The sequence below is a fragment of the Patagioenas fasciata genome, chromosome 12, assembly GCF_037038585.1.
Source record: "Patagioenas fasciata isolate bPatFas1 chromosome 12, bPatFas1.hap1, whole genome shotgun sequence".
Taxonomy (NCBI): domain Eukaryota; kingdom Metazoa; phylum Chordata; class Aves; order Columbiformes; family Columbidae; genus Patagioenas; species Patagioenas fasciata.
The window spans coordinates 18718514-18734811 of record NC_092531.1 but is presented as its reverse complement, the minus strand read 5'-3'; the positions used below and the strand labels follow the sequence as shown (position 1 = coordinate 18734811).

General features: G+C 40.8%; 1 long non-coding RNA gene across 2 annotated transcripts in view; it reads right to left on the bottom strand.

Moving 5' to 3' along the window:
- LOC136106894 (uncharacterized) overlaps positions 1 to 15048 on the bottom strand; it is an 84166-nt gene extending 69118 nt beyond the window's left edge. For both annotated transcript variants that reach the window (XR_011741097.1, XR_010652199.2), the window contains exons 1-2: positions 14884 to 15048; positions 12864 to 12953 (exon numbers count right to left, since the gene is read on the bottom strand). This is a non-coding gene — a long non-coding RNA (uncharacterized lncRNA). The remainder of the gene's footprint in view (positions 1 to 12863; positions 12954 to 14883) is intronic.
- Positions 15049 to 16298: the final 1250 nt, after the last annotated feature.

The window sequence follows — 16298 nt, the reverse complement described above, 5'->3', positions numbered from 1 at the left end:
TCCCTTTGCAGTTGTGTTTGCTATTTAACTCTACATGCGTTTCAATTTCTTTAGTGTTCTTACACTGAAGGAATAATAATAATAATAATAATAATAATAATAATAATAATAATAATAATAATAATAGTAATAACAATAATAAAAATCCAGCTTCTTTTTTCTTTAAGGTACAACATTGTTCCACTTGACTTGCTATAACAGACTCAACTCCTTTGAAAGTAATGGAATTACATTGCCAGCACAGTTCACTGGTCTGCCTCATTTTGGAAAATTAATCTTTTTTAATGTCTAGGCCATACTGAAGCTCAGCATCAGTTACTAACCTGTGGGAACTAAAAATCGTAACCCAGCAGTCTCAAATCTCAGCTATGCCCTGAAAAGACCCAATACTCAAATTGGGATAACAGGGCCAAGGATCTGGTCTGGACTGTGTGACCTGAGGCTTTCACTGGAAGTCAAATGGAAGGTGATATGACTAAAATCAGAAGGAAATTACCATTTTATGCTTTCACTGTGGGCATACTCCTGTGCAAGTAGGATGGGTGCAGGTTCAGAGCAACCTACTCTCAAGTAATCCTGGGCCACTGACTTCTTACGGGAGCTGTTGCTGTTAGCAAAGCCCTTACAATGTTTCATGTAGTTCTGGTAGCCAACATCCACCTCTATCCTCATCTCATAGTTGTGGCAACTCATGAGTCCTCAGATCTGGAATGATTTGTTGATAGACTGAATGGACAGGGACTGATTGTCCCTGCTTGTACGGATTTTAGGTACTCACAGAAAAGAGAAGAACCCTGTGAAGTCAACTATTCCACCTTCCTGTATCTGAGTCTAGGTATTTATATCATGAAGTTCACAACTAGATACCACTATCATTCTTGCTGGAAATAGCTCATCATCTGTACCTGCTGATAAGCAGCAATATTTTCATCTGCAAAGCATACTAAAAATTGACAGCCAGACTTTACAAGTGCAAACTCTGATGCCTCTCCACACGCACACAAGAAGCAGATGATTTCAAAAGCATTTGAATTTTTAACAGGGACACAGCATTAACACAGATCCCCAGGCACAGAGGAATTCATCAGGCAGCTCGCTGGGGACATTGCCACATCCAACATAATGTGCATGCACTGGGAAAGGAGTCCTATTTAACACACTACAATTTACCTGCATGATTAACCATCGACGGTGTTTTTTGGATGTCTAATCAGATTATATTTGGTTTATGTACAATTTCTTAAGCAGGCCGACTGATAGATTGATCAAGGGTAGATGGGATCTGACAGCAGAATATTATGCCAGAATTCTTCCAGTGATGGATGAGCCCACCTTGACACAAACTCCAAAGCTTCGCCTCTTAGTAATAAATCTCAGCATGAAGTCATCTGTCTCTGACCTGAAGCTCAAAATCAACGACTCAGGATACTGAAGTTTCATCGTCTTTATGAACATTTAAGTTGGCTCAATGGCATAAATACACACCTCCTGCATTCAATCTCTTTAATAGTGGCAGGCCTTATAATGTTGTTTTTATTTTTTTGTTTGTTTGTTTTATAAAAGGTAGCAGCTCATAACTGACTCTCTCAGCAGCCGAGGAGGTTGCTGCTAATAGATTACATTGTGCATGATGCTTAATGAGCCATGATTGGGAAAGGAGATGGCAAATGGCACTTTGAATTGATTTAGCAGGGATTCAGTAGAGGCAATGCCACAATTCCACAAATAGCCGTAGGTTTTATGTGGTGTCATAGAATTATATAACAGGCACCTCAGGTAAAACCTTCAAAATGCCTTACTGGCTTGGAAGTTTAACTTGAATTTTCAAAAGCTAGTTAAAGTCAGATTCTGAAAAATACAGCTAGTTACCCAGAGGGCTTTTTTCAAAGCAACGGTGTAACTTGCAGTATGTGATGATCAGATAGGCATAAAAAACAGAACAAAATTTCTCCCCAAGCCCGCCTGGAAAGTCCCTTGCATACTCTGGAACTCTAAAAATTGAAATATCTCATTCCTTGCTTGTAAACTGCATTATGGACAGAATATATGATGGTGTGATGTGGTGTTCGCATCCAAAATTAATAATCTCATTTGCCTGGGACTTAATCGCCTTGGATTGATGATACTGTGGCCCTATTTTTTCATGGGATTTAAGTACCAAATTTTTATCAATTTCAGCAGGAGGTCAAGGTTTAGTTCTTTTTCAGAATCTGGGTGCATGAGTCCTCAGATCATGTTTACATGCACTCGTAATGTAAAAATGTGAGGTTGTGTAATAGAAATCCTCTAAGCTCCCTGTGCTTGGTAGACATCCTGGGCAACCACTGCAGCTCCCTGAATTAATTGAGTAATGCTTTCGGGTGACCTACTGCAGACATTTTCATCTGACAAAGCCAGGAAATGGGGTTGCTAATAGACCATTTTGGAGTATTGTAAGATCACAGCAATCCCATATTTAAGGAGGTTAATATAATACTAATTGGGGCTTGGGTGAAGAGTTCATACGACAGATGAACCCACCTGAATTTTGAGAGTTTGAACAGCTGGATTCTTAACCCATATTCACTACTGCTTTGAGTGTTTTTGCTCTTAAACTAAGGAGGAAAAGAAATATCAGAAGATTGCTGTAATTGTCAGCTTTTTCTGACTAACCTTCTGACTGCATCTTTTGGGTTCATGATGGCTGATAACATACCAATGTCATGGCCAATGAGAAAAATCAACTTGTAGGACCAAATTCACCTCCTGACTGACTCTGGCAGACCTAACTGCACTCTGAGATTTTATTCCTGCTAATATCAAAGTCCAGAAATGGGCAAAGCTGTATTATTGTCAGCCCCTGTAGTGAGGCTGGGAAAGTAGGAATAACAGTTAAGTTAGACCTGCGTGAATAATTCATAAGGAATAATTTATTTGATGAATTGACCTCCTTTTTTTTTTTTCTCTTTTCCCTGTTCATGGCCCTGTCCACAAGCAGCCTCTGATTTTCTCTCCTCCGTTGCTACTCAAATTGAAAATATCTGTTGAATAATTTCTGAGGATAATTCTTGTTCTGCAAATTTGTCCCTGAGCAGTTCTCTGTGAACATTTCGTATCTGAAATCCCAGTGCTAGCTAGACACACAGATCTCATGATGTTATTCCTGTTCTTTGCATAAAGGGGACATACATTCAAAACAGTGTGTTTTCCACTCTGGCTGTTGGTAGATACAAGCTCTTTAATGTAGTGTTAAGCTCTGCAAGGTATGTATTTGATTGTAAGGTCCTAGTTTTGATTCCTGTGAGATAAACAATAATTATAATGAAAAGATGCTTTTCTTCAAGGATCTTCTTATAAAACTTCACCTGCCTCCCAGTCAAATCTACTAACTGCTCAAAGAGAGCTCAAGAAAGCCACAAGTGAAGGGGAACAAGTTGAACTTTTAAAAGCAAATACTTAGGCATAATGTATGTCACTGTAGATCAGGTAAGTGGGAACCCTCCTGACCCAGAACCTGTCCCTGCAAACATGGAGGGACAACGGGCACGGAGGATGCAGCACGATCTGCAGAACACACACAGGACAAGGCAAACAGCCCTGGCCACCTCCCAAGCCCCATCACTCCAACCAGAAAGACCACACAAGCACCTTCACCCCACTTTTACAGCTCCCATCCTGGTTTCTGAAGGCTTCAGTGCTCAGTTGCTCCTCAGTTCCCTCTAAAGCAGGATAATTTGTTTACTTGTTCCACTCATCATGGTCTGCACTCACATAAGGCGACTATGAGACTGCACATTGACTTTCAGAATCAGAGGGGAAAAAAAATGGAGCAAGACAGAGTTAAAAGTTTCAGCCATAAAAGCTTTTGACACATCTTTCTGTCTCTTTCCGTCCATGTAATCAATCTTCTAAGTTTCCAGGAACGGCTGAGATTTTTTAAAAACAGCTGTAATCTGTGGTCATTGATGGTGGAGTAGATTGTTTGCCAAACTATTACCATAACTGTCAACCGAAATCAGAAAAATAATCTCATTGTGCTGGACAGATGCCTTTCCTGCATTATTGATATAGTCACTCCAGAGTAATAGAGAAATATAAAGCATTGTTCTATTTACAAAAGGAGATTGGCCAAGTCCTTGAGAGTGAGCAGGAGGGACAGGCACTTAAAGGAAGTGAGATATGGTCAACTCAGTAAAAGTTATGTGTCAGGGTCAGGTGGCCTCCATAGTCAGCAGTAGAATCTCAGTTTTCAATAGCTTTTCCTCTCCTTTCTCACTTTCAGATTTAGCTCCGGAGCTTAATCTCTGACTAAATGAGCTTTTCAGGGTTTAAATGCAGCACCGTGGAATTTACCCAGGTTTTTTTTCCCCTTTTCATCTCCCCTCTGGCTGCCAACATGACAACCCCCAATGCATCTCCGGGACTGCTGCATCTCCAGAATATGCGAAAACACTGCACCTTCACCACCCTGCTCTCTGTAGGAAGAATAAATCAGGTCAGTCCTGCCCATTATAATACAAGAGAATTTTGTTTGCTCGTCAAGACATCTCAGAAAGCACTTTGCAAAGCAATGTACTAAATATGAGCATTGCAGCAAATCTTTAGGCAGATGGAGCAGCCAGCCTGCATTTAGCCGTAGCGCCCACAGAGTCTTTTGCTGTTACAAATGTTTGTATATAGAGAGGGGACCAGTTTTGCATTGGAATCTGCTACAGTGAACCCATAACCCCGAGTTTCCCATTTATAGCACAAATGAATAAATATCTATATAGTCTGAGGACTGGAGGTGGGACTGCAGTTTCTATTTTCATTGGAACACCATGCAGGGGTCAGGCATGGTGAAAGTCCTGTGATCAGCTGAGGACAGGCTCGGGGACATACGTGGTCTCCTGTCCTATCTTTTTGAAGGTTTTTTAATGTTAAAATTGCCTCACATTTCACTGCAGGGAAAAGTTTCTCTTCTCATCAGCATTTTGAAAACACAAAATTGGAATTTTATATTTTTTTTTTAAGAGGGAATTATCTATAGAAGTAGCCCTCCATTTAACTTGAAAAGAGAAATTAGCTTTTACAAAAATACAGCAGTTTTTAGCTTATTCTTGTTCAAAAGCAGCTATATGAGATGCTAGCCTCATTTTGGTAACAACAAAAGTACTTTTCGGCAGCTTAATGTTTTGAGGCAACACATGGCTTTTTTCTTTCTTTCTTGCAACAAAAACATACAGATGCAATCTTTGTCTCAGTAGGAAAAAAATGGAAATAAAATCAGTTCATCAAATTTGCTGTAATGAGAATTATTGTCATACTATAAAAATAATTTAAATAACAACAACAACTGAAATGCTTTTACCCCGGTTTTAAGTGAACCGTCTGTAAAAGAACCACTCAAGCAAATGGATCCTCTGGTTTGAAGTGTGAAATTCAGCAATATGTGAAAAAGAAAAGAACAAAAAAGAACAGGAGAAATTCTTCCTGGGTGACCACCAGTCAAGCAGTAGCTTGGACCCACTGTGCCGACTGTAAAATGTTTGTAGCTTTCAAATGAGAACAAATTATTGTGAGGAAAATGCTGGACTGCCTTCAGGCAGAAGGACAAACGGTCTGTGGTCAGGAAACAAATGCATGAAGTGTCCTTGACACTGCATTTGTCTTGACATGCGCTCTTCTGCTCTGAAGTTGTTATACTCCGGTTACCACGATGTTCTGAATCCATTAGTGCCTGTTGTGGATAAGAGGTTTGACCCAACCCTTGGTGCACCGCACCACCAGTTCACACCGGCCTCCAGCAGACCTGAGCGCACACACGTGCAAGCCAATACCAAGACTGATAGCGATTTTAATTGGAAAGCATAAATTTGGCCTGCTAAATCTATTAACAATTTGTTTTAATTAGGAACCCAGCTGCTTCTTCAGATTTTGCAGTCTGGGTTTCAGAACTTTAGCCATACTGAAAATGAGTCTCAAGTGAGTTGCTTCAAGTCTTTCGGCTCAGCGTTTTTACAGACTTTTTGGAAGGGAGATGTTTGGAAAAGTTTCCACAGCATGCCCATCACCCCTCCTCTCTGTCCTTGAATGATACTGACTCAGAGAGAGTAAAACTAGATCTCATTTTCAAGTGCTTCTTAAATCCAAGTGAAGCTTGTCTCTCCTTATAGAAAGCAGTCAAAGTTCACTACCTGTCTTAAACATGGTTTCCAGGGCTGAATTAAAAGATGTTTCTGCTGCCCCAAACCTTCCCTTCCCCAGTGCAGAGCGTGCAGTTAATTAATCAGATTTCCCAGAAAGTAGCATCACCACTACTTTCTGTTATCGAGTACGTGCAAGTTAAATTAAGGATTAAACCTGCCAGCTTTAAGGACCCTGCATGGGGACTTGGAGAAGCCAGACAAGAAATGTCCCCCTTTTTAGGAACATTTATTTAATCAAATCACACACTAATGAACTTCTAGGCACTTGGGCACTCACTCCTGCTAGGTTTGCATTTCCCCTGCTAGCCAGAGGAGAAGCACCAATTTTTGGTTCATCCTCCTGTGGACCCATGACAACTTGCAAAACCTTTTCAAGTCAGTGGTCAAAATTGCCAGATGCTTCTTTTCTTCCTGGGAGTAGGAGCCTGTGCCAAGCAGGGAGTCATTTTTGCACTTGCAGATGAAGCTCAGTGGGAAAATGGAGAGGACACTTGTGCACTCACCACTCCAGAAGGCATCATCCTTTCCCAAAAATTAACTTAAACGACAAAAATATACACTACGTCAGTGACAGTACATGGTCATTAAAAGCAAGGCATCCTCCTAAGAAGCCGAAGGCAGAACACACATAGCTAAATCTTCTTCAAATATTATTTCATTTTTCATTAATATTTCGCTGTTTATATGTCTACTCTTCTTCCTTGATCCAGGCAAATTCTTTACAGCCATTGTCAGGTGGAAATGGCAGTCATGAGGTTAAATGAGCTATGTATATATCTTCCACCATCACTGTTTTCTCTTGGCTATTCTGTCTTCCTTTCCTTTGCTTTTTTCTCTCCTTCATATGTAACTATCTTTTATAATGTCTTTTTTCTTTCTCAATCGACACCAGCTTCAGAGGTGGGTACCCACACAACTCCCTAGGACTCCAGCCCATGGAAAGCTCTGAGAGAAGGAAGGAAAACAAAGTGGGGTAGCAATGCAAGTCATCAGGACACAGGAGCACTGGTTTCAACCATGGTCACCATTCCTCATAGACTTTACTCCTGTTTGGATGCCCAAGATGATTTCTCAGTATCACCTTCTGAGTGGGGAGGAATTAGCTGTCTGAAGGCATTTTTTTCTATGCAACCAAGAGGTGAAAGCTGGCCTAGGTTCTCTCTCTTCAGCTTTGCTTTAGCTGCTCAGAAGAAACTTTTCACATAGCTCTACTCTTGACCACATTAGTTTATTTTACCAATCAAACTTTGATGCACAGATAATAAACACATCAGCAAAATTCTTGGACGTGTTCACTAATAATAAACAGAAAACTAAGCTCTCACTGGAGTTGGTAAGAAAATGGGAATTGTTTTCTATTAAAAAAAAAGTTGATAAAACTTTACAGACAGACTTGAAACTTTTTCATATGTGGTCTCTATATTTCATCAAACAAAGGAGAATTTCAGCCCCTTCCAACAGAGAGGAGACCTCTCAGAGTAAGAAGTTCCTCCATATAACAAGTTCATGCAGAGCAAAAGCAGACAGTCAGTCCTTGGGCTCTGCAGAGTTCCCTTGACCAGATCTATGGGCACAGATTTAAGGTCTCTCAGTCCCATTTTTTTATGATTCTTAGATGTCTTAGATGTCCTCTGCTTCAACGCTCATGATGTTGCAGGAAATTCAGACTATGTTAAAGGTCTCTAGTCTGTACACAGGAAAACAGAAGCTTGAAATCTAAACATTAAATGAGAAAACCACAAGTAACCCTCCTCTGCTAACTGTGATTTTATGAGTCTAACTACTTTTTTATTATACAACCTCATTATATTCAAACCAATCTTATGCTTTTGAATAGAAGGATATGCTTTATGAGGTTTGTATACCTCAGTATATACTTTTGTAAACCCTTACCTGTGAGTACCTAACTTTTAAAAAACCTGCTTGGAGGCAGTGCCCTCCTCACATATTAATTCTTGTGTGGATGAGTGATTCCCTCCTGCTAACACTCCCCTTTCCCCCTTTCTCCCAAAGTGCTGCTCAGCTACCTGAAGTCTTTTTTGACTTGTTTACTAAATCTTCATTCTGCTCACTCAGGGTTAAGGACCCTCAACTTGGGTATGATCTCCACCACGTGCTTTGGTTCCAGGATTGACTCGTGAGCAGAAGAGTCCTTAAGCCTCAACAAGCAGGCTGAAAACTCAGTAAACAAGCTGAAGAAGAGAAACTCAAGAAGTGCAAGTCTCCAGCCACACAGGCATGAAAAGCACTTTATACATATATTTGCAAAAAGGTCTTCAATGACTGTGATGATTTATAAGATGTATGTTTTGTATTGTTTTTATTCTCTTACCCTTGCCACAGCCCTTACCAGTCAAAACTGGGTTTATGGTTCACTCATTTGCTCAATAAACCTATTAGTTGAATTCTGAAAAGCACTATGCAGAATTGCTTATTTTTCTCCAAAATAACAAATTCCAAACAAATTTAACTACATTTTTTTAAATAAAAATGTGTTTCTGCAACCTAACAATACAAATGTTCAGGAGGTATATTCTATATAAACTTACATAATCCTGCGTATATTTAAAAGTTTCCATGGAAACCCCTTGTCAAAAGAACAACATTGCTCTGGGCTATTTGTAACCCACACCTGGCAATGTCCAGCTCATGTATGGGGACCAGGAGGTGACTCTGATGCCAGCAAAGGAATGGTCTCGGTTGTTTTCAGTTTCCCAGCTGGAGCAGAAGGTGCAAAGTAACAATCCTTCATTATCCATAGACTGAGACAATAACAGTGACAGAGTTTAGGTTATCCAACCCCTGGAAACATCCAAACGCCAACCCACCTGCCTTCCCTTACAGGGACACTTCTAATAAAGCTGAGTGCTTCTATAAGAGGGAATGAGCACGCAAGGTCTCAGTTCTCCTTAAGCAAGGATATTTGTTCTGCATGTCACAGATTTTTCCCTCCAGAATAAGCTGCTCTTCTAATAAACGCTGTTTTGACAGCAGCATTGCAGTTTGCCAGGAGCTGCTCCCAACGCAGTCTGCCTGGCTGCGCATCTGCAAAGGCAGCTGCGAAGTTGCAGCTCTAATTCTCACACTGTTCCTTGTCCTCTCTTTTACTCCATTTTTCAAGACAAAAGGGGAGGGGGAAAGGAGAGAAAAAAAAAAATCCAGTCTTTTCCTCCCACCTCTGGAAACACTACAGTTTACAGGTGCTGCAAGCTGTCCTGAGATTCTGTCTGATGGCAAATGGGAGTCAACAGCAGCCCATCTTATCCACTTCAGAAATGAGCCCTGGCTGATTGGACAAATATTTCCTATTTACCAGCTTCTCCCCCCTCCTGGATAATTCTAGGGTTAATCCACCGCACCACCTCCTCAGCCCAGCCCCGTGATATTGACACTTAAGAAACACAGAGCTGTTTATATTTCATTGGAGAGCTCATACTATCAATTTTCACATTAGTGAGTCCAGCTATTGCTCTCTTCTATAGGGATCTATTGAGTGGTGGCAGTAGAGATATCCGCTGTAGTGAAGGGAAAAAAAATACTTAGCTGTCTGATGAAATGTTTTAAATGCATAGGGTTCACCTTGGGGTTGGCTGCTGCTCAGATTTTATCCATTAATAACACGCAGGGCTGCCACACTACTCTCCAGGGCTGATAGGAAAAATAGTACCACTTACAGATCCCCTGGTTTGCCTCGGGGAGAGTGCACCAAATGCAGCACATATCATACATTTCAGGGCTGAAATTTACTCCACAAGAAGAAAAAAAACCCCAAACATTCTTTATATTAAAAAACAAAACCCAACCCTATTCCTGAAGCACAGACAAAGGGAAGTTGCCATGTAGGCCAGTAGTTGCAGACCTCAAGTGCTTTGCTTATGGTATGAAACGCCTCTGGGCAAAACAGGGCTAAGATTTCAGTGTAAAGGGACTTTTTTAGCTTACTGCCCTGCAGGTTGACATTTCACCCAGCAGGGAGAAGAATCTGAATTGTTACAAGGAGCCAAGCACGAAAGAGTAGACTCTTGGTCAGCCATCATCCTTCCAGCAAAAGTATCTCATTTATTTATATGTTCTGGTTTTTTTTTTTTTTTTTTCCCTTACCCTTGAAACAATTCACAGGAAAATGATCATCAGAATGAGAATTGTTAACTGATTAGATTATTGTCGGCGTTCAGTACAAGAACACAGCCAAGTGCTCAAGGGTAAGTATTATTTTCATCTAGTGATGAAGCTAAGAAAGGATTCTGCACCCAATTCCCTGTACATTAATGATCTGAAGATATTTGGGTTGGGTTGCATTGTTTTCCCCTCTCTTTCAAAGTGAGCCACAGAGCTCTTTGCTGCCAGGAAGTGTTATTTAAGAATATGAGTTTCTTTTGTAAAGGGAAGGGCATAATTAGATGTTAAGAGCTGATTATTGTATTGTTCTCCACAGAGATTTGCAAAAGGAACTGCATTTGAAGAAAGAAGGGAAAGTATGTATTGTGCTTGGAAAGTGAGAGGTATCTGCCTCAAAAATTCTTTGTCTCCATATCTGAAAACTTTTTACAAGAGATGAGAATAACCCAATTTTCCATTGCAAGAAGCCCATTGACCTATAATACTTACTTTGGGAAGCTGGCGCTAGAGTTCCCACCCCAAAGACCAGCAAAATGTCCCATCTCCTCAAGTATGGATCACTTGAAACAGAAAACCATGATTGCTCTTTTGAAACAAGCTGAACTTGTGCCTGCACTCTGCTGTTTTCTGCTCCTCCAGCCCCAGGGAGCTATGGCACCTCATGCTCCCTCCCTTAGAGACTCAGAGGAGCAAGACATTCCTTTCAGAGGAGCCTTTGGAAGCAATAAACCCTTCTGAGGGGACAAGAACCCATCGAGCTCATCCGAACTCCATCAGACAATTGATGTAGGACATACTGTAGGCATTTATCCATATTGCACCCAGAAGAGACCTGGATGCAGGTAGGTATCCACTAAGAACCTCCTTACTCTCATAGCACAGAGGACATGCTTTCTAGTGGCCATCTGTATAAAAATGTTAAAAATCAAGCTGACAAACCTTGTACTTTTCTCTGGAGGCTTGTGGCACAGTCTCTGGCAGATTGGTCTGGGAACAGCCCACACAAGCCTTCAGCTGCTGCTGACCTCCATTTGATTTTCAGCAGTGGCAGCTGTGAAGGGATGCTCAGCTGATTTACACATTTACTTCTTTATCGCCCTTCTCACCAAGTGAGAAGTCCTTCAGCCCTGCTTCACGCCTCCTGAAGCCACAGAGACATCACCTCCTCAGAGCTGCCTCTTTCTGCTGCTGTTCCTTCCTTCTTGGTCACTATTATATATCACACAGAAGATGGAGTTCATCTAAAATAGACCTTAAAGCTCAGGTTCCTACCGGAACAGAACACGGAGGCTACCTGTGTTTTAAAGGCTACCATGATGACCTGGCCACCCAGCAGAACCTCAGCCTGTGCTGGCCCATTTCACCTCTGCTGATAGAACCTGCAATAGTTGTGATGAGCTGGAAAGTGTTGCAATTTTAGACAACTGGACTTCCTTCTAGCTGTTCCTAAGGAATTTGTCCTCTCTTTCTAGGAAAGAGAATAGACAACCCAGGACAAGGTGTCATAGCCTGTTTGGTGGATCCTTGCTATTTTTCCAAGGTTCCTCATGGTATCTCATTATTAAAGTCTTTAAGGCCCATTTTAAAGCTCTTTATTAGGTAAATTGTTCCTACTACACCTATCAGAAGTTTGCTCCAAAACATCACAGAAGTTGTGCTAAAAAAGTTCTAATCCTCAAAATGTAGGATTGTATAAAAGAGAAACAATGCCTCAAACTTTTCAATCTGCTTTCTATTGCTACATTTAAACTATGCTCCAAAGCCCCTAAATATCATCTTCTAAGCTATGTATACAAGCACAAAGAGGAAAGACATATAAGAGCACCTCAGCCTTCCTGACCTCAGGCAAAATGATTCTCATAGCCCAGACTCGTCCTTTTATAGCCCTTGTCCCTGTCCCTTTTTTTTCCCCTCTGTCAGACCACAGCTTCACCTGGAGAAAAGAAAAAAAAAATAAACTAACCCTTATATATAATAGATACAGCAGTTCCGCATTTTATCATACGTTTGTAAAAAATGGACTTCTTTATGACCAGGCAAGTTCTTGGAGCCAAAGCTGTCCCTGATTTGGAGGTAGATGTCATAATCTTTTTTAATCTGCAGTAACAGCCTATAGCTGTATCACAATTAACACACTCCATGTGCCAAACTGTAACGAACTTGCCTGTTCTCCCTGGACCTGCTTCCAGTCTGAGGTGAGAACTAATGAATTGTCGGGGCCACAGGAGGAAGACAAGGACGTGGAAGCAGAGGGGAAAGAATAAGAACGCAAACATCTGCATGTAGAGGACAAAGCTCCTCTCTCTCAGGTTATGCAGACACTTTGTAAGGAATTGGCAACCTGAGCCACCCTTTTCCCTGCAATCACTCTGTTTAGTTAGGACCGAACCCAAACGCGGTTTGTACAGGAGATTGTTAGAACACATCCCTTCAGTATATTGTTGTGGTTTGGTGTTTTTTTTTTTCTTCTTCTATGCATCTTCATCCTTCATGGTTGATTTAGATCATGATGTAAACTAACTGAACATGACACAGCTGCTCTCTTCAATAACTAAGGAGATGCCGGCTGCCACTCACCCCGGTGCTTTGGTGATTCACAGCAGGGCCTGTTGGGTTGATGGGGCCCCTCATTTTTGGCATCTGTCTACGCCATCCTCATGCAGTTTGCTGAAACAAAACCAATGATGTTAGCAGCATATGGGCAGCAAGAACAGGGGTCATTTACCTTATTTGCCAACAAAGTAAAGGACAAGGCCCAGTGGAACAGCAATACATTGAGAAGAGCTGGCAGCACAGCAGCAGAAGAGGAAACCACAGGCGGGAAGGATCCCTGGAGTCACCTCTGCCCGTACGTCCCTTTCCTGCGAAATGTGTGGTTTCTGAGGTCTGTACAGACTATTTGATTCTAAGTTCTGCGAGTTTTGATCAGCTGAGCTGCCTCTGCCAAACCGAACTCATCTGGCTGATGTGGACACCCCACCTCAGACACAAAGACTGATTCCAAACCTTGCTGAAAGCCGAGCAAGATTTTGTTGACAATCAAACTCATGTAACAGCTAACAGAAAGTAAATCATTTCCATCTGCATGCGCTTGGACTAATAAAGGCTTGGTTTGAAACTGGAGAAGCCAAAAACCTGTCAGGGATCCAATCTAATTGTATATCTAACCTGACCAGAAGTAAGAATTATTGGAAACCTCTCAAGTACATTGTTCTTCTTAACTTACTGGGACAAACCACACACCAACAGCTTGCACAGTCTGACTTCTGCAAACAAAATCAGTCTGGATAATCTTGGAGAAGACACTGAGCATTCAAACTTCCAGATTATCTTATTCCCTGCTAGAAGAAAAAAATTAGGCATCTTTTTCTTCGGAGTAGTACCTCTAGGCATAAGGTTACAGTGCTGGGCATGTTTTAACATATAGGCTGTGCTGAAACAGAGAACTTGATGAAGGTGGTTAGTGGAGAAAAATAGCTCTAAATAGAATATCTGCAGAAACTAAGGATGACAAATTTACTGCGATATGGAAACATATGTATATGGCTCTGTGAATTTAAATGTTGTCCTACATAGTAGACACAGGTCAAGTATTCATTATGACTCAGATTCATGAAAAATGTCCCCCTTTTTGTTAGCAATTTTTGCCTGCAAAATTTAACTCACTATGTGTGTACTCATAATATGCAAATATTCTCCAAAATTACTGTCTCTCCTATATATATATGAATGCTTATTTAAGTTTTTATCCTCTTTTCAAAGTATCTTGTCTAGTATCTGAGGACCTATATATTTTTATAAAACCCTTAATTTAAGGATTCCATGGTTTGCTAGAATTCTCTGGGAATTATAGGCTCAGACAGTGTTACTTCTACATGACAATTTTACCAGAATCTCTATATTTTAAAAATTACTCTTCTTTCTTGTGTGATTATTATTAAAAATGTTAAAAGGGGAGAAAATGTAATTTTGTGTCATGCTTAAGTTTATTTAAATATAATCCCATAAAAATATAATCAGACTTTTTAGTGTGTTGCCAATGATATCAGAAATATACATTAAAATGCATTGCCTTCCCTAAAAATGCATGTCTCAATCTGTGACTGTACCTCTTGATTGAGTAAAATGCTTAACAAATACCCTGAGTGTTTAAAAAAAAAAAAGCAGAATTGTATCTATGTGGAAAAAGTGAAAATGCTGTAAATAAGGCAGCTGACTTTTTTTTTTCCTTACAGTTTAAAGCTCTACTTTATAACTTAGATGCATAAAGATTTTTTTTTGTCAGCTTCAGCACAGAGCAACATTAAAATTCATCTCACCCCAAACCTTTGTCGGGAAAAAAAGATGTTAAATATCAGCAAATGGATCTGATAAGCTGCAGACTATTTCTGCTGTCAGAGAATGACTGTAGGACAAAAACACATGTTCAGGATTTGACATCCCTTGGCATCTTGTAAATAGCCTGCATGAATCCACACCTAAAAACTGCCAACACAAGCAAAATTGTGCCCAAGTTTCTTGTAAGTTAAGCAAGCAAAGCAGAGACATGAAACGTGGTTGGATTGAATATAGAAACCTAAAGACCCCCAAAACTGACCTTGAGATCATTTTAGCGAAAGATCTTCTCCTCGCTTCTGCAGCGCCAGCCTGATTTTCTCTTTATAAAGAGCTCTGTGCTTGTGTGTGTGTGGATGTGTGAGTATGCAGGACTGTGTAATAAACACTTTATTAGCAAAAAAACCCAACAATTTTCCACAGAAGAAAATAAGAAAGAACTGCTGAGTAATACAAAATAGACCCTTCTTTTTTTTAAAGGTTTCATTCCTCAGAAGAAATGTGAAGTAATCCTTTGGCCTGGATTTCAAACACTTCAACTCCACCCGCTCACTGAAAGAAAAAAAAACCAACTTTTTTTGTGATTTGCTGTTCAAAGGATATCACTGTCTGGATGGCAGGCTTTTTTTCTGCATTCTTTTTCTGCCTTTTCTTTAAAAAAAAAAATGTTAAAAAGAAGGAAAGAAGGGATATTTATAAGGAGCAGGAGGGAATCTTTTTCAAGAACCCATTTCTTCTGATGCGGCATCAGTGTTTGTGCCACAGATGCAGGAAGACATTACTTCCTTTCTTTTCCCTAATCTCCTTTTTTCTTTTTTTTCCCAGTCTCTAGATGCTTTACAGAGATGTTGGTCTTCCTGTCTTGGACTGAGGTTTGCCCACTGCCTGCAGGAGTCTGTCAAAGCTTCTGGACCCAAGTGAGCAAATGGCTTTTTCCTGAAAGGCTGAGGATTGTCTCAGCATCTGAGGGATGGATATTTTGGGGACTATAACAGCATTTGTGGTGGCATCTGCAGGAAACAAAATCCACGCTGTGGTGTGAGGTGTCGCAGCCATGCTTTTCCAAGTGTTTTAGCTGGGACCCCTTTCCAAACTTTCCCTGGGCAAATCCAGTTTGCAGGTCTCCTTTACAGATGATCAATATCTCTGCTGACCACGCTGGCTTTAGTCCAGAGTGCAGGACCAAGAGGATGGTCGCACTGTCTGTCTGAGCAGCAGTGCAAATGCACATGGACACCAAGCTTCTTCCAACCTGGAAAGTGAAAAGGGAAATGGGATAAGTCTTTGGAGCTGAGAAAGGTTACTGAGCAGTCACGAGCTATGTGTCAGGACATGGTCGGGCCAAAATCAGGAAGATGATTCTCTCCAAAGGACATGGAACAGCTGGCAACATGCCTTCTCCCCTCCTCTTCCTCTGAAGCACCCCTGGAGTCAGGATGCTGCTGTAATGACTCAGGAGTCTGCTTGGCTGTGGCAGATCTTGTGTTTCTGGAGAGAATCAATATAAGCACCTTTTTTTTTTTTTCCTTTACCCATTGTAGTGCCTCTTATTTCACTGTCTGCTGGCTGTCCCCTGTGCCAAAGGAAACCGTGATCCATAATTCCCGGTGCTGCCCAGCCTGCTATGAAACTGCTCAGTGTGAAACGTAATATGCAAAATCTTTTTCTTTTTTTTTT